The 27,828-nt window shown below is 42.6% G+C and overlaps 1 protein-coding gene across 1 annotated transcript in view; it reads left to right on the forward strand.

Annotated features, from left to right (window-relative positions):
* LOC146834876 (cytochrome P450 2J2-like) overlaps positions 1-27,828 on the forward strand; it is a 419,165-nt gene that overhangs the window by 42,378 nt on the left and 348,959 nt on the right. The window contains exon 3 of the mRNA XM_085602475.1: positions 25,061-25,087. The gene's annotated coding sequence lies outside the window, so the exon portion shown is untranslated. The remainder of the gene's footprint in view (positions 1-25,060; positions 25,088-27,828) is intronic.

Genomic DNA, 27,828 nt, shown 5'->3' on the forward strand with positions numbered 1-27,828 from the left:
TTCCGTTGTTCCGCTTCTCAAAGAAAAAGGGGGGTCCTTCGCCGGTGCTGCTCCCCCGCTCCCAAGTATAGTAGCCAGCTTGGGGGAGCCATGCTTATATCCCCCCCCAGCGTAGCTCGCCCCTGCCGGTGTTCGCCCCTCATTGGGCCGTTCGTATGGCGCTAGGGCCCCCATTGGCCGGGGGGGTTGGCGCCATGCCGGCGGCTGCGGCTGGGGGGGGGCGGGTAGCCTCCTTTACTGTGGGCGCTTCTTGGCACCAAAAAACGGTTTTGCGGGGGTGGGGAGGGGGCCCGGTGTTGGTTATGGCGCCGGCCTCTTATGCCCCCGTTGGGGGCTGCCTCTGCGAAAACGTCATGTGGCGGTCCCAGTTTTCAGTCATCCTTTGATTATGAAAGACTTCTCTTTTTTTTTTTATCTTCTACATTTTGACAAAATCTCCCAGATTTGTTCCATTGCAGTGCTGCAGTAGCCCTAGGAGAAAAGCACAGAGGAGTTTCATATGTCTGCTGACTTGGGCAGGACAAACGTGGGCGAAGGAAGTCCGTTTCCACCCCACTCCCTTTACAGAGGTGCCCGAGGCAGAATGAGGCTGACAGGTGTCTCCCCGGCCCAGCACTGCAGAAGCATGCATTGCGTTTACAAACTTTGTGAAACATGGCCTAGGGACGTTTAAAGCCCCCCACCCACCTTAAGAATTCCTTTTATGTGCGATTGCGGCCCGGGGTTTGTTAGGGGAGGGAAACATTGCGGAAACCCTTTGAACGTCTTGTTCACTCTCTTCACGCAGTTTGAAGATCTAATTACAAGTTCCTCGGGTCTCTCCACAACAGCGTCGCTTTACGCTATTCCTGAGCTGCATTGGAAACTGATACGCGTCAACCTACCTGTCATTTACAAAAAAAGTAAAGCAAACGAAAAATTTTCTTTCCTCGTTTCTTTGTGAGTATGCACAATGGTTACTTTTCCAAAATAGTGCAATTCAATTTTAAATGGTGACTATTATTATTATTAACATTACTCATTGTGACGCCACGGGCTGTACCGTCATTTTAAATTAAAAACACAAATTAACCCCCTCCCCCCACTCCCACTATATTTCCCAAGACTTGTGCCCTTGCTTAGGAGTTTATTCGCAGATGGGGAAAGCAATAACGCAGTTTGTAGTGCCACTGTAAAACCTACAAGATGCCATTTGGAATTGTTTATATGGTCATGGAATGAAATGCTAAGGTATCTTGGCAGTTGGTGCACAGGTATGTGGCACAAGCAGAAGCCTGCTTAGCTACTTACCTAGCAAGATTAGCTGTATGACCTCTGAACTGCAGAACGTTAAAAGGAAGAGGTCAGCAGTGAGGTCACTGGTACCAGTGACCTGCAGGTCAAGCGACAGCTATTCTGTCTACCAGCAGCTACAGTGTCTGCTTTGGGCAGAGGGGAATTTGGAGATGAGAAAACACCTCGAGGCAGAAATGAAAGCGATCCAGAACAACAGGACTGGGCAGCAGAGGCTGTTTTGTTGTTGAAGCAAGTCTTTAAAGGGGAAGTTTCACCCAACCTGCTTTTTAGGTCTGGCTTGACAGGCGTGGCTGTTGCTGTATTTGATGTGATCAAAAGAAAAAGAGCTTCAAGAAGCACTGCACAGAGGGCCTTTGGCTCTGACCACATGTTCACCGTCCTTACTGTTTTTGAGCAAAATTAGTGTGCTTCCGCTGAAAGAGTGCTTGTATGCCACAGTGGGCCTGAGTTAGCTATGGTGAGAAGCCAATGAATCAAGGCTGTAAGACTGATTGATTCATTGGGACTTTTTGCCAGTTCCAGTAGCTCTGATCTGTTATGACCAAGGCATTAGGCCTGTATTATCGTGGAAAGCATATGTTCAAGCCAGTAAGGCTTTTCAGATGTATTGTCCTTATATTGAGTTCAAGCCTGTAGTCCAGAATTTCCTAGTACCGATTTCCACACATTATTTATAAGGGAAGTTTTTTCTAATTTGCTTGTATTTAGTACCTGGATTGATAGAGCAGCTGTGTGCGAGAGTTTATGTTATCACTAAACAATGCTCTGTAAGCCGAGGGTAATAAGAGAGAGACTGTGGCTCAGCCCACACGTTGATCTTCAATGCAGGCATTTGATTGAAACGTAGACATGTTAGTCTGCCGAAGAAATAGTTCTATTGCTCATAACTGATAGGGACATTTTTAATGCAGACCTAAAGTCAAAGACTATAGGAAAGGGCTTGGCATGCTGTAACCCTGTCACAAATACAGCAGAAAGAAGTATCACATTGTGAAAACTCTGACAAGTATTATAGGGAGGGCCATTGGAATTATGCCTCAGGGGAGGGACAAATTATGCTACAGGTTGAATAAATTATGCAGCACGAAAGGCAGATTATGGGGTGTAATGTGGCACATTTTGTGATAGTATAACTTCATTATTTTTTCATTTTTCACACTTCTTTATAAAGTCTGTGCATATGCTGTACATCATTAGTAGCAGTTTAGCACTCCAGTTTAGCAATAAGCAACAGAAAATTAAGTAGTCCACCTTTGCACAGAATCTTCCACTGGGCAGCAGCACGTGTCACTGCATTTCTAGTAACTTTTGAACTGTTTATGCTAAAAACAAACTTTTATTTATTAAAATCTGCAGAATATGTATGTAGTAGATGATAGACTCTATGGCAAATGTGGCTAAGCCATAATTATGCAAAAAAAGCCGCAACCGCCCAATCCCATAATTCCAGTGGCCGTGGTTATAGGGAGGGTTTTACAGTGAACCATATGAAGTGACTTTACATAGTGAACTGTCAGACAAATGCAATAGGTAGGGGGGTAGTGTGACCCTCATTAGAACTGCAGTAGGGTGGGGTTTTACATTGTGAACTCCATGACAAATGCAGTAGAAAGGGGTTTATTACACAACTCCTTTTTAAGGTCTGGCCAAAGAATATGTTTGGTGTTTTCAACGATAACTTAATATTCATTTCAACAAATACTTTGGATGTGCCTAAATTATTTAATGGTTCTCTCCCAGCATATAATGGATACCATAGTATTTTTATGTTCCAATTGAAGGCAACAGGCTTGCTTTATTGATTATTAAATGTTGTGTCAAACACCATAGGCCTCTCTTATTGTCCAGTAGGCAAATACATAACCATTGTTGGTTTATGATTAGAGCCTGCTAATGCACACATTGTAACATGGTAATCCACTGATATGGTAGTAGACTACATTTACACGGTTTGTTGCCTCCTTTAATATTTAGTTATGGTATGTGATTTTTGCACTATGGTTAGCTTGCAAGGCGCCAGTAGCAGTGGTTCCAATGTGTATTTTCACCTGAAATCTTGAAATATTTGACATTTTGATAATAGTTTTGAGATGTGTGTGTGCATTAAAAACTTTTCAGGTTTTCTTTTTTTAAATAACTAGGTGGACATTGATATAATGAGTATACATGTTGTGTGTTGCTGTGTTCTGAGTGTTTGGCACACAATACTGCCCGAGGCTGCTTTGCTGAGTTACCATTAGATGCAAGAGTTAAAAGATGTACACAGTCCCTAGTTTGAGAGTATGGGGTATAGAGACCCCAGAAAACCAGTACTGAAAGACCCCCCCAAAGACAAAATTGGGGCTAGTAACGGCCTACTGCCCTGGGACTTCCGGAACTGGAATTCTGAAAAACAACAGAAAGGAGGTATTATATTGTTAACCCTCTCCCAAATAACATAGGAAAGGATTTTAAATTGTAACCTCCTTGCCAGACACCACAGGGAGCATCTTTATACTATGAACCATCTGACGAATGTAATAGAAAGAGGTTTTATAATGTGAACTACTTGCCAGACACCATAGGAAAGCGTTTTGTATTGTGAAATCTATGACAAATACAAAAGGAACTGGGTGAACATTGTCAACTCTCAACAAATCAACTGCAAGGGGTTATTCAGTATGAACTATCGATAAATGCAATTGTAACGGGTTATAGAATGTGAACTCTTGACAAATGCAATTTTAAGGGGTTATACAATGTGAACACCTGAAAAATACAACTGTAAGGGATTATACAAACTGATAATGCCGGATTCTTATCTTATCTTACCATCTCTTACAACTCTTAAGAATCCTTGGCCGGCTGGACCTTTTTATCTGCTGTGAAGTGTAAAGGGGAGAAATCAATCCATCCAAACAAAATCAATAACCAAACAACTACAACTCTAAAGAATCACTAACTCCAAATTAAGTGTAGGGGGTTTATTACAAAGCCGAAAATAACGGACCATACAAGCACCTCATGACGAGGTTAAGAAAATACATGTGAACTAATACAAAATTTAATCTACACAGCAATCTAACTCGATGAAGCATAAAGAGAATAATGAACTCTAAAAATATCAAGCAAAAGATACCTGCTCCAATATCTAAATCAGTTTTCATGGATACCTATAAAGAAATTGATTAGTCTGTCCCTACTCTACCACTAAAGTGACATCCCTACTTAGCATTTCCCCAGGCAAGATCAGAAAAAGGTGTCAGCTCGTGAAGACTTCCTAAGAAGTACACTCACATTGAAGGGGTCAGTAGCCAAAGCTACAGCATCATTCTAAGTCTTTATCCCTCTGTATCGATGCCTAACACCTGCCCTCTAATGCCTCACTGTCTCATCTCTTAACTCTTCCCTCGGGGCACTGTCCCTAATACAAAATGCACAACATGGAAGACACGCCTTCGTTCCACCTCTTCTGGCTGGATACCTCCTGGAGGTGATTTTCCACTGAAACCTGTACGTCTTCCAATAACGCTCAAAATGTCCTTGAATCCTAGGCTCCCGCAGCACGAAAAGTATTGGCTTCTCATTATCGGCATTCCTGGAGACACTTGTAGCAACTCTCCTCCATACCTAACTCCTAAAACAAAAGGTTAGTCTTTTCTAACAAGGACGATGTCCTTGCACCTGCAACAGAAGCTTGAGAAACTAAAATCCTTGCACGCACATCATTCTTGCTGACTTTCTAAATGAGAACCTTACCAAGGAAATACATTTTGGCCTACAATATTCAGCTAACATAAGAAACGAATGGGCCTTTCATTGCAATACATAAACCTTCGATCAGGCCTTCACCCATTGTAAATCACACATTAATAACATTGCATCTACAAGCGTTAATTTCATTACAGTCAATATATGTATATTCATCTCTACACATGCAGACTTTGATAGGGTGCACATTAACTCTAATGTATTAAATTTCACACAAGTTGATTTACTATGCACAGTACTCTAGACAGTTACATTTTAAAGTCATGGACTCTTTCGAGTAACACAAATTACATTCCTAACGTTACATTTTCATTTTATTATGACATTTACTCCTCTAATAATCATCTGTTAATACAACATAAGGTACATATGTAGGTGCGGACTATACATGATTATGATGCACCCTACAATTTTCAAAACCACATGGCACTCTATCAGTTCCCCCCCTTTGATGATTAGTGTCATCACCAAATTCACAACTCCCTGGAGAAAGAACCAAACTTAGCAGAGCTCGTTGCCACTCTTACCTGTCAGAACTCCTCTAAATTCTTGCTATTCTGATAGTGACTGTCCCGCAGTCTGGCCATCCTTATCTCTTGCTCCCTAAGGGACCTTTCACCCTGGTTCACCATATACCATTAATAAGCTCTGGCAAATCCCCACAAACAAACCGCACAAACCACCATGATAATGATAGGCTTCAGAATATAACCAAGAATGCCTTTTCCTAGACTTGCAAACCAATTTCCCACCTTTCCAAAACCCTTTCCAACCTTTTCCCACAACCCCTCTTCAGTTAGATCCTGGATCTCATGATGGATCACAGTGATGTTACTTATATACTTCTCCAGTTCCTAGCTGTTATCTGGTTTAAGTACAGCACTCTTGAACCTTCAACATTTTACAGACTCCGCCCTCTTTTGCCAGTAAGACATCTAAAGCAAGACGATTCTGCATCACCATCGTTCTTACCGATAACATCTCTCCATCCACTAGTATCAATGACTTAGCTGTATTCATTGACAACTTGTCAACAACAGTCGCCAATCTCCTAATCTTCACATCATTCAGAATCACTCCCAGACTTGGAATTACCGCTCCAAAGATATTTCCAATCACTGCCCCCGCACTTGCACCTCTTTTGACTCTAGAGTGCTTTCCATCTTCCAAAAGCTCTAATTCGTCTGCTTGGCAAGGTTTGGGAAAAATTATTCCTAAATAACAAGTTCCATACCAATTCGCAGACAATCTCACGTCAGTATTCTTTCCACACACATAATATACTGTTGGCACCACTTGCACCGAACCTTGCAAAAAGGTATTTGCCAACTCTTCCATAGTAAAAACATGATCACACGTACTTTGTCCCACATAAACCTTATCATTGTAAGTCTGTACCCGCTTCACACAAAACTTCCCCTTCTGCACCAGGTCCAATGGTATAGGGCCATAACCTCCCTTCGCTCTGTGAGATCTCTCGTCCTCCGTACTATCTACTGGACTCTCCCCAGTATCACACGTTTTTGTTAGTGTCCTATATCTATCTTCTACTTGGTCTACAAATTTCTTCTCTACCTCAGTTAATGAACAGGTCAAATTATGCCGATAAGCATATGCTGTATCTAAGGTCGAAGTCGGAATGAAAACCTTCCTAATCCTGTCCTCCTGCTTGTAGTAATCATACTTATTCAGGTGCTTGTAAGCTGGTACTTCTGAAAGTACTGCATCATAATTCAAAAAGAAGTACTCATAATGACCTCTTCCATAAAACATACTAAGCAACAAACTACATGAAATTCCATACGTCAGTGGAAGATGGTGATACTCAATCCCCTCATCCACTGTGGCAGGCAACTGCATACACACATAACAATCCTTCGCATCCATCACCTCCACATATTCATATAGCAGCTTGGCGTACGCATTAAGCTTAATCACCCCTAGACAAATCTACATGCAATCTATGACTATCTTGATCTAGCAAAGCCTTTTCAGCTCCTATGATGCCCTCTTTCTTGGTTGAAGTACTGGGTGTAGGCGTTCCCTTCACCTCTACGACTCCTACCTCATGTGGAATAGCAACTGACACTATATTAACTACAACTATTGAAACTATCACTCCTCCTATGAGTGTACCTATCATATATTTAGACATGCGGTTTGGATTTCCAGCCTCCATTCTCGTTATCGGCTTTGGGTTCAGCAGCAAACACTTAGGTGCAGATTCCGATCCGTTAAAAAATATTACCGTACGACTCAAATCCGTATTTTTTTTTTACGTACGAATCGTAAAAGTCCCGTACAAATGGCTAAGTACGATTCGTACGTGAAAAATACATACGAATCGCTACGGGAAAAGTCTACGAGACGTCCCCAGACAGTTTTACTTACAAATCGTAAAACTGAAGTCCGAGCGCGCAAGTACGATCCGTACCACCCGTCCGAATAAACTACCGCATGTAAAATGCCCCGTACGGACCGAATGCTGTAGCTCACATGTACACGGGTAAACTTGTCGTACAGGCCCACCTCCCCCCGCATATTTCAGCACTGTACCCCCCTCCGCACCGTACCCCAGGACCGTAGCCCAGCACCCCACCTGTACGCGCCGCACCCCAGACCCGTATACCAGCCCCGTACCTGTACGCACTGTACCCCAACACCGTACCCCAGCCCGCACCTGTATGCACCATACCCCAACACCGTACCCCAGCCCCGCACCTGTACGCACCGTACCCCAGCCCCTTACCTGTACGCGCGCACGCCAGGACTGTAGTGCCTGTACGCGCCGCACTCCAGGCCCGTACCCCAGCCCCCCACCTGTACGCGCCGCACCACAGGCCCGTACCCCAGCACCGTACCTGTACGCACCGTACACCAACACCGTACCCCACCCCCAAACCAGTACGCACCGTACCCCAGGACCGTAGTGCCTGTATGCGCCGCACCCCAGGCCCGTACCCCAGACCCCCGAACCAGTACGCACCATACCCCAACACAGTACCCCAGCCCCGTACCTGTACGCGCCGCACCACAGGCCTGTACCCCAGCACAGTACCTGTACGCACCGTACACCAACACCATACCCCAGCTCCCCCACCTGTATGCGACGCACCCCAGGACCGTACCCGAGCCCCGTACCTCTACGCACCGTACCCCAACACAGTACCCCAGCCCGCCCCTGTACACACTGTACCCCAACACTGTACCCCAGCCCTGCACCTATACGCACCGTACCCCAACACAGTACCCCAGCCCCGTACCTGTACGCGCCGCACCACAGGCCCGTACCCCAGCACCGTACCTGTACGCACTGTACCCCAGCCCCCCCACCTGTACGCGACGCACCCCAGGACCGTACCCCAGCCCCGTACCTATACGCACCATACACCAACACCGTACCCCAGCACCCCCACCCAGCATCGCGTATGTACAGACCTTACCTACACGAAAAATACTCGTACAGAACCAGGACACTGTAAAACAGCACAAGGAGGGTCAATTTGACTCGCACAACACCACAAAACACGTCTATATGACAAAATAAATCTCAAGGACTGACCTGGCACATCCAAACAGGCAAACAGAGGCCCTAAATCACAACCACCTCTTATAACACACCCACCACAAATTCAAACCCAGCCACACCCACAAATGGACCACTAAAAAGGCCACACACACACAACCCATGAGCCTCTGCAACAGACCCACTGCTGCCAGACCCCACAGACAAACAACTGCACCTTACTCACACCTTAACCTACACACCTTCACACAACCTCCTTCACAAACACCCCCTCTTCACATTCACACACACACACACATTCACACCCACACACCCACAAACATCCAGACCCACACCCCACACCATGCCCACAGACAAGAATCCAAAGTTCACTAGGGTGGAGCTGGACCTCCTTGTCAACAAAGTCATCCGAGTCGAGCCACAGCTCTTTGGAACATTGTTCAGACAGACCAGCATAGCCCAAAAAACTAGCCTGTAGCAGAGGATCGTCGATAAGGTGAATGCTGTTGCGCCCATCCGAATGACCAGGCATGAATGCCAAGTCAGGTGGTACGATCTGCGCAGGGCAGTCAAGCGCAAAATGAACGAGGAATACGCCCAGAGCCCCCCCACTCACCTTAAGAATTCCTTTTATGTGCGAGAGCGGCCCGGGGTTTGTTGGGGGAGGGAAACATTGCGGAACCCCTTTGAACGTCTTGTTTACTCTTTTCACACAGTTTGAAGATCTAATTACAAGTTCCTCGGGTCTCTCCACAACAGCGTCGCTTTACGCTATTCCTGAGCTGCATTGAAAACTGATACGCGTCAACCTACCTGTCATTTACAAAAAAAGTAAAGCAAACGAAAAAAAAAAATTCCTCGTTTCTTTGTGAGTATGCACAATGGTTACTTTTCCAAAATAGTGCAATTCAATTTTAAATGGGCACTATTATTATTATTAACATTACTTATTGTGACGCCACGGGCTGTACCGTCATTTTGAATTAAAAACACAAATTAATCCCCTCCCCCCACCCCCACTATATTTCCCAGGACTTGTACCCTTGCTTAGGAGTTTATTCGCAGATGGGGAAAGCAATAACGCAGTTTGTAGTGCCACTGTAAAACCTACGGGATGCCATTTGGAATTGTTTATATGGTCATGGAATGAAATGCTAAGGTATCTTGGCAGTTGGTGCACAGGTATGTGGCACACGCAGAAGCCTGCTTAGCTACTTACCTAGCAAGATTAGCTGTATGACCTCTGAACTGCAGAACTTTAAAAGGCAGAGGTCAGCAGTGAGGTCACTGGTACCTGTGACCTGCAGGTCAAGGGACAGAGCTTTTCTGTCTACCAGCAGCTACAGTGGCAGAGGGGAATTTGGAGATGAGAAAACACCTCGAGGCAGAAATGAAAGCGATCCAGAACAACAGGACTGGGCAGCAGAGGCTGTTTTGTTGTTGAAGCAAGTCTTTAAAGGGGAAGTTTCACCCAACATGCTTTTTAGGTCTGGCTTGACAGGCGTGGCTGTTGCTGTATTTGATGTGATCAATAGAAAAAGAGCTTCAAGAAGCACTGCACAGAGGGCCTTTGGCTCTGCCCACATGTTCACCGTCCTTCTTACTGTTTTTGAGCAAAATTAGTGTGCTTCCTGTTGTATTGTATGTACTTTCTTGGTCATCCATCAGCGCCTGGCAACAAGGTTCTTCTGCGGAATCTGGAGTGTATAACGACAGAGGAATCTTAGCTGAGGAGCTGAGAGGATGGCTAGGGGGTCCCTGTGAATTAGCTTAAATAAAGACTCAACTTCACTGAGAAGAAGGTGTTCTTATTTCTTAAAAATGGCGACGAGTATGGGATACACCCTTTAAAAAGAAGAAGCAAACAGAAGAAATACTGAAAGGCTTGTCTAGTAACGTTTTTTCCTAAGAACTCTTGGAAGCGTGAAGTTTACTGAATTGTGGACCCCCTGCCAAGCATTCGATGTATCTTCAGGTCAGTCGCGTTGTATGGAAACGATTGAGGAAGTGATTACTAGGATTTTGAGTAATTAATTGAATTCATCGCTCATCTACGCTTAGTTTCAAAACTAAATAACAACGGAACGTGATTTGCTGCCTAGCAACTGGGGAAGAGTTCTGCGAGGCCACGCGTCTTACCGGAGCTGCAGTGACTGAATAGATCATTGAGTTGTGCCGCTGTACTGGTGAGGCGTCCTTTGCCCTGGTCGGAGGAGTCACGATGGACGGAGGGGTGATGTCGTCCTGTTTTCTGCGCAGCGAGATCGTCTGAGCGTTTCCTGGTCATTCCGGAGGAGGATCTGCAGGAACGGGAAGCGCATGCGCATAAGACACGCATGGAAGGAGACACGTCTGCCTGAACAGTTGCTTAGCAACGTGTTGTTTAGGTTGCGGAACACCATATTTGGAAGGGGTGAGATCGGTGTACACAAGAGTAGCTGAGTGACAATCAGCGTAATTTTAAAGGCGTGTATAATAAATAAGCGCAAGTTGTTGAGTGACAATCAGCATAACTTTAACGGCGTGTATAGTATATAAAACACGCAGAGGAAACATCAATTGCAAGAAGTGGGTCTACAACGAATGAAGATTTGGTGTATGTGGCATCCAGCATCCAGTGCATGCTAAGTAAAGGAAAAAGCGACATTTGTATTTAACATTTTTGTGTATATTTAGCGATAGAATAGTCATTACCAGGGACATGGCTACACAATCTTCCATTCCTGTTCCACCTACGTACTTACAAGAACCGGGCCCACCATGTATGGACTGGAATGATTGGAAGGAAGCTTTTATTACTTACCTGGAAGCTATTGGGGGAGATGTGTTCGTTTCAAAAAGAAAATTAGCGATTTTGAAGGTTTGACTAGGTGTAGAAGGAAGAAATGTTCTAAACACGTTACCTAGTTTTCAGGCAAATATTAGGAATGCTGATGTGTTAGATGATGATGATGATGATAAGCCAGATGTTTATGAAATGGCTTTATCAGCGTTGGAAGAAAATTTCGGTAAGAAATTAAGCATAGTGGTCGAAAGGCATAAGTTTTTTTTCTCGTGCACAAAAACAAGGTGAAAAAGTAGAACAATATGTTGCTGCATTAAGGAAACTATCAATTACTTGTAAATTCAAAGATTTGAGAGACGAAATAATTAGAGACCAACTCATAAATAGAACCAACAACAAAAGAATACAGGAGAAACTTTTAGATTTAAAAGATCCGTCTTTAGATAAGTCTATAGAAATAGCCAGACGGTTAGAAAATACTTCAATATATGTGAAAGAGTTGGCTGAAAGTAATCCTAAAAGTGAAAACGATACTAATAAGGTATGTGCGGTGAATTACAAGTCCAAAAAATTTGTCAAAAACAATGATGAGGACAAGGTTAGTAAAAAACAAGAGCCAAATAGCAGAAAAGGTTGCTATAGATGCGGAAATTACAGACACAATGCTGATTATGCACATTGTCCAGCTATGAAAAGTAGGTGCTATAAATGTAAAAGAATAGGGCATTTTTCACGAGTATGTAAGACTAGTGACACACCCAATTTAAAGAAAACAATCAACACAATTGACAATGTCTATGTAAATGAAGATGAAAGTGTTGAAGAGGAAAGAGATATTGAGGTTATGGTAATTGAACATGTTAGTTCAGTGCAGGGCAAGCAATCAACATCTTATTCTCCTCCGAAGTGCACCATTACCGTCAATAACACAGAGATACAAGTGTGGGCTGATTCGTGTTCACCGTTTACACTAATAGATAAAAACAAATGGGAGAAATTAGGTTCCGTCAGATTGATTCCCACTGATGTAGAACCTTTAGGTTATTGTGGAAAAAAATTGCCGGTTATAGGATACTTCAATGCCAAAATAAATTTCAAGGATAGGCAAAGCGTGGCAAAAATGTATGTAGTAGAGTCCGGCAGATGCCTTTTGGGGTGGATGGAACAAAAAGATTTAGGTATAATTCTTAATCCTAATCATCCTTCACAAGTACTTTTAACTGGTGTTGACAGGAAGGAAAAATGGGTGGAAAGTTTTCCAAAATTATTTAGTAGTAAATTAGGGTGTCTTAAAGGATTTGAACATCGGATAAAGACGCAATTCCAAAAGTACATAAGGTGCGCTCTGTACCTTTGGCGTTGAGGGAAAAATTGAAAGACGAGTTACAAAGGTTGTGTGAGGAGAAGATTATTGAGCCCATAGAGGCATCTGAATGGTTAAGTCTCATTGTGATCGCGCACAAACCTAATGGAAAAATCCGCATGTGTGTGGATCTGAGAGACTTGAACGACTGTATTTGGGTAGACAGGTATCCTCTGCCCCGGATAAATGAAATGTTGTCTGGTATTGAGGGGGGGGGGGAATATTTTACAACATTAGATTTATCAAGCGCCTACCATCAGGTACGGCTTAAGTCCAGAACTTTCCACCCATACAGCGTTTTCAAATACTTATCATTCTGGCCTTTCCAGTCACGCTACGCTGCCCTAAAATACGATATATATTTTACCAAACAAATCTGACCTTATGGCAACCTGCAGAGATCGCAGAGAACAACGTAATCGAAGAATTGATGAAATCTTTTCAACCGCCGGAACTTCGGCTCAACTGACTAGACCTAACCCCAATTCTGCAAAATCAATCTTCCAAGCGTTGGAAAAATCACTAAAGAAAGAAACCACCAAATGGTGGGAAGCTGCCAGTCTCAAAAAGTACCTTGAAGCAGAAAGAATCCCCAGAGGACTTCGGATCCTCATCTTTCCTCCAGTTGAAACAACAAAACCAGAACAGATCGTAAGATGGGAAGAGAACCTGAGGGAAGCTTCAAATAACATGATACGTCAATTAATAGATATAGCAGAAGAAGAACACATTAAACACAAAAAAGAAGTAGACAAATTCACAAAGAAAATAGAAGAATCCAATTGGGGTGAAATTACAACCAAAAATTATGAAATTCTCAATAGAATTATTGATGAATATGAAGAAGACCTAATCCAGAGAAAAAACAGGAAATTTAGAAGAGACCAGATCGACTATCAACTAGGACGAGTCTATACTTTTGCCAAACGGTATGACAACATCCCAAAAGGCACATCAACGCCTATGACCAAACAAACATACGACACAATCACAAGCTCTGAAGTAGATTCACCAGGAGTGGAGACTCCAGTTACAACATCTAAAGTAGGAGTAAACTTTTTAGAGGAAGTCAGACGACACCGACTTGGCTTTCGAAATCAAACTACTCAAGATACCAGAACCCCATCAGACAACATCCAAAGTACCACAACGCCAAGACCAGTAACAGGAGTGACGACCAGAGCAAGGAAAAAACAAGAAATAGAACCGAAGGAGCGATCGACCTAATGGTCAATATTTCGGACCATCTTAACACCAATGCACAAGTGGAGATCCTCAATAAGGGTCTGTCTTTTTGCCCAACAGCATTCTGGGATCTAACCAAGACCATGATAGACCTATACAAGTTCACACGAAAACTCAAACTAATGTCTTTCTTTTATGACAGACCACCAATACAGAGGGACAAGATAACACCAATTACGAGTCACCTATCGATTCAAGACTTGGAAAACATACATCTGTTGACTTCTTTGACAGACGGCCCAGAAGACCAAACAACTTCCCAGACTTTGGCACAAGAATTGGGTATAGACACATCTTATCCTAACACCAGTGAGTTGATCTCAAAATCCATCTTTTGCCCCCAATTACCACCAGGCAATACCATTGATCTATTCCACACAGCAGTTACAAAAGACTTAACCACTGAATACTCTAAATACCAGAAAAAGAAAAAAATTCTTCCAAGAAATCTAAGTAAAAATGAAACTAATGCACTCAAAGAACTAAAAAATCTTCCTGGAGTGGAGATCAAGGAAGCAGACAAGGGGGGCAATGTAGTCCTGTTACATACAGACGACTACATAGCGGAAGCACATAGACAATTAAGAGACACTTCTTGCTACAAAGAACTATCCTCCAATCCGACACTTAAAATTCAAGGAGACCTGAAAAGAAAACTAGATACATGGTATACAAAAAACCTATTAACCCGCATGGAACGAGAGGAGCTCTACATAGAACATCCAACTATGCCAACACTCTATCTTCTACCTAAAATTCACAAAAATAAGACCAATCCACCAGGTAGACCAATAATTGCCGGTATCAATTCCATATGTTCTAAGTTGGGCGAATATGTTGACCACCAACTGCAACCTCTAATGAAAGACCTTCCATCATACATTCAAGATACGAAGGATATTCTCTTGAAATTGAACAATATTCCATGGAATGAGGACTGTCTCCTGGCTACGATTGATGTAGTAAGTCTTTACACGTTAATTCGTCATCAAGATGGAATGGAAGCAGTACAAAAAGCATTATCGACCAAATCAGTTCATTTTTTAGAATCTAACCAAATGACCCTTGAAATGCTTCATTTCTGCCTGACAAACAATGTTTTCACATTCAACTCGAAATACTACCTACAAATCCAAGGCAGTGCGATGGGAGCCAAATTTGCGCCACCATACGCATGCATCCTTATGGGACTTGTAGAAAAATTCTGGTTATGGGATGACACTTTTGCAGAATATACCGCTCACATAACCTACTGGGGACGATATATTGATGACATCCTGTGCATCTGGCAGGGATCCGAGCACTTACTGAAAGAATTCTTACATAAGATCAACACCAACAGATGGAACATTCAAACCACGCATAATGTCTCACCAAACGAAATAGACTTCCTTGACATAACCATATATGTAGAGGACAATAAACTGCAAACGCGAACCTTCCGTAAACCTACCTCGGTCAACTCAATACTCCGAACAGACAGTTGTCATCCTAACAAAACAATTGATCACATCCCAAAAGGGGAATACCAACGCATGAGAAGGAATTGCAGCAAGTTGGATACCTTCAAAGAAAGCTCGAATCTCCTAACTCAGCGTACACCGTACCCCAGCCCGCACCTGTATGCACCATACCCCAACACCGTACCCCAGCCCCGCACCTGTACGCACCGTACCCCAGCCCCTTACCTGTACGCGCGCACGCCAGGACTGTAGTGCCTGTACGCGCCGCACTCCAGGCCCGTACCCCAGCCCCCCACCTGTACGCGCCGCACCACAGGCCCGTACCCCAGCACCGTACCTGTACGCACCGTACACCAACACCGTACCCCACCCCCAAACCAGTACGCACCGTACCCCAGGACCGTAGTGCCTGTATGCGCCGCACCCCAGGCCCGTACCCCAGACCCCCGAACCAGTACGCACCGTACCCCAACACAGTACCCCAGCCCCGTACCTGTACGCGCCGCACCACAGGCCTGTACCCCAGCACAGTACCTGTACGCACCGTACACCAACACCATACCCCAGCTCCCCCACCTGTATGCGACGCACCCCAGGACCGTACCCGAGCCCCGTACCTCTACGCACCGTACCCCAACACAGTACCCCAGCCCGCCCCTGTACGCACTGTACCCCAACACTGTACCCCAGCCCTGCACCTATACGCACCGTACCCCAACACAGTACCCCAGCCCCGTACCTGTACGCGCTGCACCACAGGCCCGTACCCCAGCACCGTACCTGTACGCACTGTACCCCAGCCCCCCCACCTGTACGCGACGCACCCCAGGACCGTACCCCAGCCCCGTACCTATACGCACCATACACCAACACCGTACCCCAGCACCCCCACCCAGCATCGCGTATGTACAGACCTTACCTACACGAAAAATACTCGTACAGAACCAGGACACTGTAAAACAGCACAAGGAGGGTCAATTTGACTCGCACAACACCACAAAACACGTCTATATGACAAAATAAATCTCAAGGACTGACCTGGCACATCCAAACAGGCAAACAGAGGCCCTAAATCACAACCACCTCTTATAACACACCCACCACAACAGCGTCGCTTTACGCTATTCCTGAGCTGCATTGAAAACTGATACGCGTCAACCTACCTGTCATTTACAAAAAAAGTAAAGCAAACGAAAAAAAAAAATTCCTCGTTTCTTTGTGAGTATGCACAATGGTTACTTTTCCAAAATAGTGCAATTCAATTTTAAATGGGCACTATTATTATTATTAACATTACTTATTGTGACGCCACGGGCTGTACCGTCATTTTGAATTAAAAACACAAATTAATCCCCTTCCCCCACCCCCACTATATTTCCCAGGACTTGTACCCTTGCTTAGGAGTTTATTCGCAGATGGGGAAAGCAATAACGCAGTTTGTAGTGCCACTGTAAAACCTACGGGATGCCATTTGGAATTGTTTATATGGTCATGGAATGAAATGCTAAGGTATCTTGGCAGTTGGTGCACAGGTATGTGGCACAAGCAGAAGCCTGCTTAGCTACTTACCTAGCAAGATTAGCTGTATGACCTCTGAACTGCAGAACTTTAAAAGGCAGAGGTCAGCAGTGAGGTCACTGGTACCTGTGACCTGCAGGTCAAGGGACTGAGCTTTTCTGTCTACCAGCAGCTACAGTGGCAGAGGGGAATTTGGAGATGAGAAAACACCTCGAGGCAGAAATGAAAGCGATCCAGAACAACAGGACTGGGCAGCAGAGGCTGTTTTGTTGTTGAAGCAAGTCTTTAAAGGGGAAGTTTCACCCAACATGCTTTTTAGGTCTGGCTTGACAGGCGTGGCTGTTGCTGTATTTGATGTGATCAATAGAAAAAGAGCTTCAAGAAGCACTGCACAGAGGGCCTTTGGCTCTGCCCACATGTTCACCGTCCTTCTTACTGTTTTTGAGCAAAATTAGTGTGCTTCCTGTTGTATTGTATGTACTTTCTTGGTCATCCATCAGCGCCTGGCAACAAGGTTCTTCTGCGGAATCTGGAGTGTATAACGACAGAGGAATCTTAGCTGAGGAGCTGAGAGGATGGCTAGGGGGTCCCTGTGAATTAGCTTAAATAAAGACTCAACTTCACTGAGAAGAAGGTGTTCTTATTTCTTAAAAATGGCGACGAGTATGGGATACACCCTTTAAAAAGAAGAAGCAAACAGAAGAAATACTGAAAGGCTTGTCTAGTAACGTTTTTTCCTAAGAACTCTTGGAAGCGTGAAGTTTACTGAATTGTGGACCCCCTGCCAAGCATTCGATGTATCTTCAGGTCAGTCGCGTTGTATGGAAACGATTGAGGAAGTGATTACTAGGATTTTGAGTAATTAATTGAATTCATCGCTCATCTACGCTTAGTTTCAAAACTAAATAACAACGGAGCGTGATTTGCTGCCTAGCAACTGGGGAAGAGTTCTGCGAGGCCACGCGTCTTACCGGAGCTGCAGTGACTGAATAGATCATTGAGTTGTGCCGCTGTACTGGTGAGGCGTCCTTTGCCCTGGTCGGAGGAGTCACGATGGACGGAGGGGTGATGTCGTCCTGTTTTCTGCGCAGCGAGATCGTCTGAGCGTTTCCTGGTCATTCCGGAGGAGGATCTGCAGGAACGGGAAGCGCATGCGCATAAGACACGCATGGAAGGAGACACGTCTGCCTGAACAGTTGCTTAGCAACGTGTTGTTTAGGTTGCGGAACACCATATTTGGAAGGGGTGAGATCGGTGTACACAAGAGTAGCTGAGTGACAATCAGCGTAATTTTAAAGGCGTGTATAATAAATAAGCGCAAGTTGTTGAGTGACAATCAGCATAACTTTAACGGCGTGTATAGTATATAAAACACGCAGAGGAAACATCAATTGCAAGAAGTGGGTCTACAACGAATGAAGATTTGGTGTATGTGGCATCCAGCATCCAGTGCATGCTAAGTAAAGGAAAAAGAGACATTTGTATTTAACATTTTTGTGTATATTTAGCGATAGAATAGTCATTACCAGGGACATGGCTACACAATCTTCCATTCCTGTTCCACCTACGTACTTACAAGAACCGGTCCCACCATGTATGGACTGGAATGATTGGAAGGAAGCTTTTATTACTTACCTGGAAGCTATTGGGGGAGATGTGTTCGTTTCAAAAAGAAAATTAGCGATTTTGAAGGTTTGACTAGGTGTAGAAGGAAGAAATGTTCTAAACACGTTACCTAGTTTTCAGGCAAATATTAGGAATGCTGATGTGTTAGATGATGATGATGATGATAAGCCAGATGTTTATGAAATGGCTTTATCAGCGTTGGAAGAAAATCTCGGTAAGAAATTAAGCATAGTGGTCAAAAGGCATAAGTTTTTTTTCTCGTGCACAAAAACAAGGTGAAAAAGTAGAACAATATGTTGCTGCATTAAGGAAACTATCAATTACTTGTAAATTCAAAGATTTGAGAGACGAAATAATTAGAGACCAACTCATAAATAGAACCAACAACAAAAGAATACAGGAGAAACTTTTAGATTTAAAAGATCCGTCTTTAGATAAGTCTATAGAAATAGCCAGACGGTTAGAAAATACTTCAATATATGTGAAAGAGTTGGCTGAAAGTAATCCTAAAAGTGAAAACGATACTAATAAGGTATGTGCGGTGAATTACAAGTCCAAAAAATTTGTCAAAAACAATGATGAGGACAAGGTTAGTAAAAAACAAGAGCCAAATAGCAGAAAAGGTTGCTATAGATGCGGAAATTACAGACACAATGCTGATTATGCACATTGTCCAGCTATGAAAAGTAGGTGCTATAAATGTAAAAGAATAGGGCATTTTTCACGAGTATGTAAGACTAGTGACACACCCAATTTAAAGAAAACAATCAACACAATTGACAATGTCTATGTAAATGAAGATGAAAGTGTTGAAGAGGAAAGAGATATTGAGGTTATGGTAATTGAACATGTTAGTTCAGTGCAGGGCAAGCAATCAACATCTTATTCTCCTCCGAAGTGCACCATTACCGTCAATAACACAGAGATACAAGTGTGGGCTGATTCGTGTTCACCGTTTACACTAATAGATAAAAACAAATGGGAGAAATTAGGTTCCGTCAGATTGATTCCCACTGATGTAGAACCTTTAGGTTATTGTGGAAAAAAATTGCCGGTTATAGGATACTTCAATGCCAAAATAAATTTCAAGGATAGGCAAAGCGTGGCAAAAATGTATGTAGTAGAGTCCGGCAGATGCCTTTTGGGGTGGATGGAACAAAAAGATTTAGGTATAATTCTTAATCCTAATCATCCTTCACAAGTACTTTTAACTGGTGTTGACAGGAAGGAAAAATGGGTGGAAAGTTTTCCAAAATTATTTAGTAGTAAATTAGGGTGTCTTAAAGGATTTGAACATCGGATAAAGACGCAATTCCAAAAGTACATAAGGTGCGCTCTGTACCTTTGGCGTTGAGGGAAAAATTGAAAGACGAGTTACAAAGGTTGTGTGAGGAGAAGATTATTGAGCCCATAGAGGCATCTGAATGGTTAAGTCTCATTGTGATCGCGCACAAACCTAATGGAAAAATCCGCATGTGTGTGGATCTGAGAGACTTGAACGACTGTATTTGGGTAGACAGGTATCCTCTGCCCCGGATAAATGAAATGTTGTCTGGTATTGAGGGGGGGGTGGAATATTTTACAACATTAAATTTATCAAGCGCCTACCATCAGGTACGGCTTAAGTCCAGAACTTTCCACCCATACAGCGTTTTCAAATACTTATCATTCTGGCCTTTCCAGTCACGCTACGCTGCCCTAAAATACGATATATATTTTACCAAACAAATCTGACCTTATGGCAACCTGCAGAGATCGCAGAGAACAACGTAATCGAAGAATTGATGAAATCTTTTCAACCGCCGGAACTTCGGCTCAACTGACTAGACCTAACCCCAATTCTGCAAAATCAATCTTCCAAGCGTTGGAAAAATCACTAAAGAAAGAAACCACCAAATGGTGGGAAGCTGCCAGTCTCAAAAAGTACCTTGAAACAGAAAGAATCCCCAGAGGACTTCGGATCCTCATCTTTCCTCCAGTTGAAACAACAAAACCAGAACAGATCGTAAGATGGGAAGAGAACCTGAGGGAAGCTTCAAATAACATGATACGTCAACTAATAGATATAGCAGAAGAAGAACACATTAAACACAAAAAAGAAGTAGACAAATTCACAAAGAAAATAGAAGAATCCAATTGGGGTGAAATTACAACCAAAAATTATGAAATTCTCAATAGAATTATTGATGAATATGAAGAAGACCTAATCCAGAGAAAAAACAGGAAATTTAGAAGAGACCAGATCGACTATCAACTAGGACGAGTCTATACTTTTGCCAAACGGTATGACAACATCCCAAAAGGCACATCAACGCCTATGACCAAACAAACATACGACACAATCACAAGCTCTGAAGTAGATTCACCAGGAGTGGAGACTCCAGTTACAACATCTAAAGTAGGAGTAAACTTTTTAGAGGAAGTCAGACGACACCGACTTGGCTTTCGAAATCAAACTACTCAAGATACCAGAACCCCATCAGACAACATCCAAAGTACCACAACGCCAAGACCAGTAACAGGAGTGACGACCAGAGCAAGGAAAAAACAAGAAATAGAACCGAAGGAGCGATCGACCTAATGGTCAATATTTCGGACCATCTTAACACCAATGCACAAGTGGAGATCCTCAATAAGGGTCTGTCTTTTTGCCCAACAGCATTCTGGGATCTAACCAAGACCATGATAGACCTATACAAGTTCACACGAAAACTCAAACTAATGTCTTTCTTTTATGACAGACCACCAATACAGAGGGACAAGATAACACCAATTACGAGTCACCTATCGATTCAAGACTTGGAAAACATACATCTGTTGACTTCTTTGACAGACGGCCCAGAAGACCAAAAAACTTCCCAGACTTTGGCACAAGAATTGGGTATAGACACATCTTATCCTAACACCAGTGAGTTGATCTCAAAATCCATCTTTTGCCCCCAATTACCACCAGGCAATACCATTGATCTATTCCACACAGCAGTTACAAAAGACTTAACCACTGAATACTCTAAATACCAGAAAAAGAAAAAAATTCTTCCAAGAAATCTAAGTAAAAATGAAACTAATGCACTCAAAGAACTAAAAAATCTTCCTGGAGTGGAGATCAAGGAAGCAGACAAGGGGGGCAATGTAGTCCTGTTACATACAGACGACTACATAGCGGAAGCACATAGACAATTAAGAGACACTTCTTGCTACAAAGAACTATCCTCCAATCCGACACTTAAAATTCAAGGAGACCTGAAAAGAAAACTAGATACATGGTATACAAAAAACCTATTAACCCGCATGGAACGAGAGGAGCTCTACATAGAACATCCAACTATGCCAACACTCTATCTTCTACCTAAAATTCACAAAAATAAGACCAATCCACCAGGTAGACCAATAATTGCCGGTATCAATTCCATATGTTCTAAGTTGGGCGAATATGTTGACCACCAACTGCAACCTCTAATGAAAGACCTTCCATCATACATTCAAGATACGAAGGATATTCTCTTGAAATTGAACAATATTCCATGGAATGAGGACTGTCTCCTGGCTACGATTGATGTAGTAAGTCTTTACACGTCAATTCGTCATCAAGATGGAATGGAAGCAGTACAAAAAGCATTATCGACCAAATCAGTTCATTTTTTAGAATCTAACCAAATGACCCTTGAAATGCTTCATTTCTGCCTGACAAACAATGTTTTCACATTCAACTCGAAATACTACCTACAAATCCAAGGCAGTGCGATGGGAGCCAAATTTGCGCCACCATACGCATGCATCCTTATGGGACTTGTAGAAAAATTCTGGTTATGGGATGACACTTTTGCAGAATATACCGCTCACATAACCTACTGGGGACGATATATTGATGACATCCTGTGCATCTGGCAGGGATCCGAGCACTTACTGAAAGAATTCTTACATAAGATCAACACCAACAGATGGAACATTCAAACCACGCATAATGTCTCACCAAACGAAATAGACTTCCTTGACATAACCATATATGTAGAGGACAATAAACTGCAAACGCGAACCTTCCGTAAACCTACCTCGGTCAACTCAATACTCCGAACAGACAGTTGTCATCCTAACAAAACAATTGATCACATCCCAAAAGGGGAATACCAACGCATGAGAAGGAATTGCAGCAAGTTGGATACCTTCAAAGAAAGCTCGAATCTCCTAACTCAGAGGCTTCTGAATCGGGGATACCCCAAGAAACTCCTTGACAGCACATACAAGCACTGTGAAAATTTATCCAGGGATGACCTCCTCAAACCCAAAGATATTACTAGCAATGAGAGAGGGAACACAATCAGGTTCCTAACAGACTATCACAATGGACATCAACACATAAGGAAAGCCTTAAAAAGACACTGGTATCTTCTGACCTCCAATTCCTCACTAACCAACCAGATGGAAGAATATCCCCAAATGGGTTTCAGAAGAGCCAAGAATCTCAAACAAATTCTATGTAAGTCTGAATTCAAGGACAAAAGGATCAAACCCAAAACGAATTTTTTGACAAAACCTCCTGGATTCTACACCTGCCACGATTGCAATGCGTGCAAACTGGGAGTCAATAAACAAACTGAATATAAACACGACCCCACTACTACCATTCGAATCAAAGATTGGATAACATGCACATCAACACATGTAATCTACATCATAATCTGTCCCTGCAAGAAATTCTACATAGGGAGCACGATTAGGCCGTTGAAAATCAGAATTTTGGAACACTATCGCAATATCAACAAAGAAGAGATAGGACCACCTTTAACTGAACATTTCCAAGAGTTTCACCCACATTACAAGACTTTCAAATTCTTTGGTTTGGAAATTATCAAACCAGCGTCACGAGGAGGGAATCGTGAACTCACAATGAGACGCAGAGAGAGTGAACACATCATGCGCCTCAATGCGACAACCTTGGGTCTCAACAAAGATACAGAAATGCACTATTGGCTGTATTAAATCTCCCCGTTTGTTCCTCATGAACTAATGCATAATAGCACTGACCCTAAAATAATCACTAACTTCCTTGCATGTAAGTCGCTCCTAGTTTTCTTATCTGGCTATACCTCTTTACACTATGCTGCCTCTTTTCCTTTCCTTATTTCATTTACAGATTCCGTGATGTACTATTTAAACCAGTTGAAAACGCAATACGCTAAGTATGTCTCATATTATTCATTATAAAATTAATAATGATTGCATTTTTCATTCACAACCTTTCTCCCTCACTTAGAGACCATACCAAATATTCTGCTCTGCCATTCCCAAATTTGATGTGTGTTTGTGTTTTCTTCTGCTATACAGTTTGGTTATCCTTTCGAACCTACACACACTTTAAACAATTATTATTGACCCGTTATAGATTTATATTGAATCTCTATAATACTGCCTCTCTCTTTCACATCAGATACCAGAGAAACCGTTTTTTTTTCTTTTTTTCTCCACTTTCATTTTATTTCATTTTATGTTCACCTACTTTACGTTATGATCCTCCTTTTGCTATTATAAGCTTTCACAAATGGTTATTAAACAACCTAACCTCTGCTAAACTAATTCTTATAATATTACCGACTTGATCACTAGTCACTAGTAACATAGTAACTCTTCAGTTGCCTCACTCGCACGTCAGCATTCCTTATTTTGCTGACGTCAATGCAATCTGTGCCTGAACCCTTCTGACAGCTTTGTTCTCCGAGACCGCAGAGACTCATTTACCCTCTAGCAGGTGAGAGAGGCCCGCTCTTTTTCCCCTTCTGGGACATGGAACTAAAGTTGTTCGATAACAATTCACTCTGAACTAGTAACCTTTAATGTGGCTCATGTGCCACTGCTCATAATACCCTGAACGAATCCCACGTTAAGCACGTTATTTTCGTCCTTTACCGCACTGGCTAACATTTTTCTGTGCAGCCTTTAATTACTATGTCTTACTCGAATGCCACTGATTTGGGACTTAGTAACATTATACCAATCACACATTACCCATAACGCCACTGACTTTAAATTAGTAATGCTTTATATATAGCGCGCACTGTCACTTGCATCTCTCGTGACTTTTTCACTGGCAAAATTACCATATGCATCTCTCGTGACTTTTTACTGGCATAATTACCACATGATTTCTTATGTCAGTCTCAGTCATTACCTTACCGGCTACCATGACTCCGCGCAGCCTTCAATTCCTTGCCTTACTCAAATGCCACTGATTTTGGATCTAGTAACACCACATTTAATTAGCAACGCCCTATATAGCGCGCACTGTTATTTGCATCTCTTGTGTTTGTTTGACTGGCCAAGCACCTTATGTTTTCTTACGCTCACATCCCCTTTGGCTAGCACAATGTTCTGGCTCTTACAGCGTCCCTGCTCCCTCAATACTAAGCCCCTTTCTGGCCCATCTTTAATAGAGACATCTATTAAATCTCAACTTATGAGTGACTTTTTGAACCATTTGCTCTCCCATTTAGGCAGACCTTGCTCTCTACTGAAAACCGGTAAGCAGCCTTCCTCTTTTTACCTTTATAATTAATGGGATCCCCTGTATTATTTGATTGTCCCTGTGAACTTTCTCCTCATTTTGCCTGCAAATCTTCTTTTCCTTTAACTCTCTTCTCTGGTGTCAGCACTAAATGTTTTATTTTCTCTCGGTGATATTATATATGTTTTTGACGAATCTGCAGGCTATGTGCCCTTCGACGCTTATCTCACCTCACCAGTTACCTTCCAAAACTATCACACACTTCTTCTTTTCATGACTGACCCTTCATTTTTCATTTTAGGACCCTATTAATCTTAGACATAATTAAAATAACATTGTTGGCTCTGCCCTGTTTATGCTGTTGCGCCTAGGAAATTGTCACTAATGATATGATTCTATTAAAACAGTAATGCGTCAACACACCCTATATGGCATTTGTATTGATATTATGTGACCTATGTACATATTCACCTGCTATATGCTGTTTTATATGAAAACGAAATGTCACCACTAATAAGCCCTTTGATCTCTTCTCTCCTTTTTGAACTATCGTCTCTCCTCTATCGTTTCTTTCCTTTCCTTCCCAACGTGTTCTCCATGTTTACTTCCCTTTCCCCCTGTGTTTCTCTTCCCCCCATCTCTCTCTCTCTATCCCTCACTTTGAAATTTTTGACCCTTTGGTAAATCCACCATACTTTTTCGTTTTCTCTTTCTCCTTCACTTTTTTCACCCAACTTTGCACTTAACTTATCTTTATCTTGTGATTGTCAAATCATTTTAGCCTTGAAAAAGCCCAAGGCCAATGGGCCACTAGGGCGAAACACGTGTCGGCTTGATTGCTCTCTTTTTGCAATTTATATTTGCAATGTCAACTAGTAATAAAAGGCTTGATTGCTCTCTTTTTGCAATTTATATTTGCAATGTCAACTAGTAATAAAAACATCACAAGTATTTTCATTTTGAACCAAGTTTTTGACGTGGATTCTCCACTGATGTGGACCAATTAAGAAGGCACTACCCTCCACCATTTCTCAACCTTACCCTTTCAATGGCTTTTGGGTGTAGCCATTCATGAGGATTGTGCCACATGTAAATTTGGGCTCTGACAATTGTAGCGCGGCTTAAGTCCAGAACTTTCCACCCATACAGCGTTTTCGCCTACCATCAGGTACGTTTGCAAGCAGAATCTAAACATCTGACATCATTTATTACCCCAGAAGGTGCATTCCAATTTGTGAGGATGCCGTTTGGGTTAGCCTCGGCATCAGCGGTGTTTCAGAGGATTATGCAAAAGATTTTAAGCAATGTCAAGAATGCGATGGTTTTCCAAGATGATGTGTTGGTGTGGGGAAATTCTGAAGAGCATCACGATAGTGTTTTGAAGGATGTGTTGCAGAAACTTGAAAACGCTGGGCTAACCGTCAGTCTAGAAAAGTGTAAGTTTTGCAAATCTGAGGTTGATTATTTCGGACACACATTGTCTCATGAGGGTATAAAACCTAAATTTAATCTTATTGAAGCCTTAGAAAATGCTCCTTCACCGGCAGATAAAGACCAATTAAGATCATTTTTAGGTTTAGCTGAATATTACGCCAAGTTTGTACATTATTTTTCCGACATTGTACAACCCTTGAGGAATATTATGAAAAAGGGGGCGAATTTTGAATGGTCAAAGGAATGCCAAATTGCTTTTAACACAGTTAAAAAAACAGTGGCTAATGCCACTACCTTAAAATCATTCGATCCACAAAAGAAGTCAGTCATAGTGACGGATGCTAGTGGATATGGTCTGGGAGCGGTACTAATGCAAGAGTGTGAGGGTAAAGAAAATGTGATCGCATTTGCGTCACGCACACTCAAGGGGGCAGAATTATCGTATTCCACCATAGAGAAGGAAGCTTTAGCGTGTTGGTGGGGTGTGCAACATTTTCGTGTATACATTTGGGGCACAAAATTTGAACTTCGTACCGACCATAGGCCATTGTTGGACGTTTTCACAACCAAGGGTGCAAGTAGGGCGACTCCACGTATTGCCAAGTGGATTTATAGATTGCAAGAGTATTCGTTTGAATTGAAATACGTACCAGGGGTGAAAAACGTTAATGCGGATTGCTTATCAAGGTTACCAGTGGATAATGATTTGGGCGAGAGCAATGATGATGATGACGTTCTGATTGCCAATATTGATGATCTTTATCATTCTATTAATGAACAAGAGTGGAAAGATGCTATAGCTGCTGATGTCTCTTTAGTTAAAGTGATCAAAAAATGACCGTCCCCAAAGAATGGCAAACTGGAAGAAGACATTATGATGTATAAGGATGTCTGGGATGAGTTATCTGTTGTGAATGGGATAGTAAGACGGGGAGACAAATTAGTGGTGCCAATGATGTTAAGATCCAAACTGATGCACTTATTACATGAGGGGCACAGTGGAATGTCAGCAGTTAAAAGGAAGGCAAGAATGGATTTTTGGTGGCCTAACATGGATAGAGATTTGGAAAGATTTGTGAGGGAGTGTATATCATGCATGTGCAGTGACAAGTCTCACATAATGAGAGATTCACCAATAACACCTGTGAGTCTTCCAGGAAAAGCTTGGGAAAGGCTGGCTATTGACATCTGTGGGCCGTTTGAAGGTCTAGGTTCAGTGGAAAAATATGTGTTCTTATTTCTTAAAAATGGCGACGAGGATGGGATGCACCCTTTAAAAAGAAGAAGCAAACAGAAGAAATACTGAAAGGCTTGTCTAGTAAC

The sequence above is a fragment of the Triturus cristatus genome, chromosome 4_2, assembly GCF_964204655.1.
Source record: "Triturus cristatus chromosome 4_2, aTriCri1.1, whole genome shotgun sequence".
NCBI classification, from domain to species: Eukaryota; Metazoa; Chordata; class Amphibia; order Caudata; family Salamandridae; genus Triturus; species Triturus cristatus.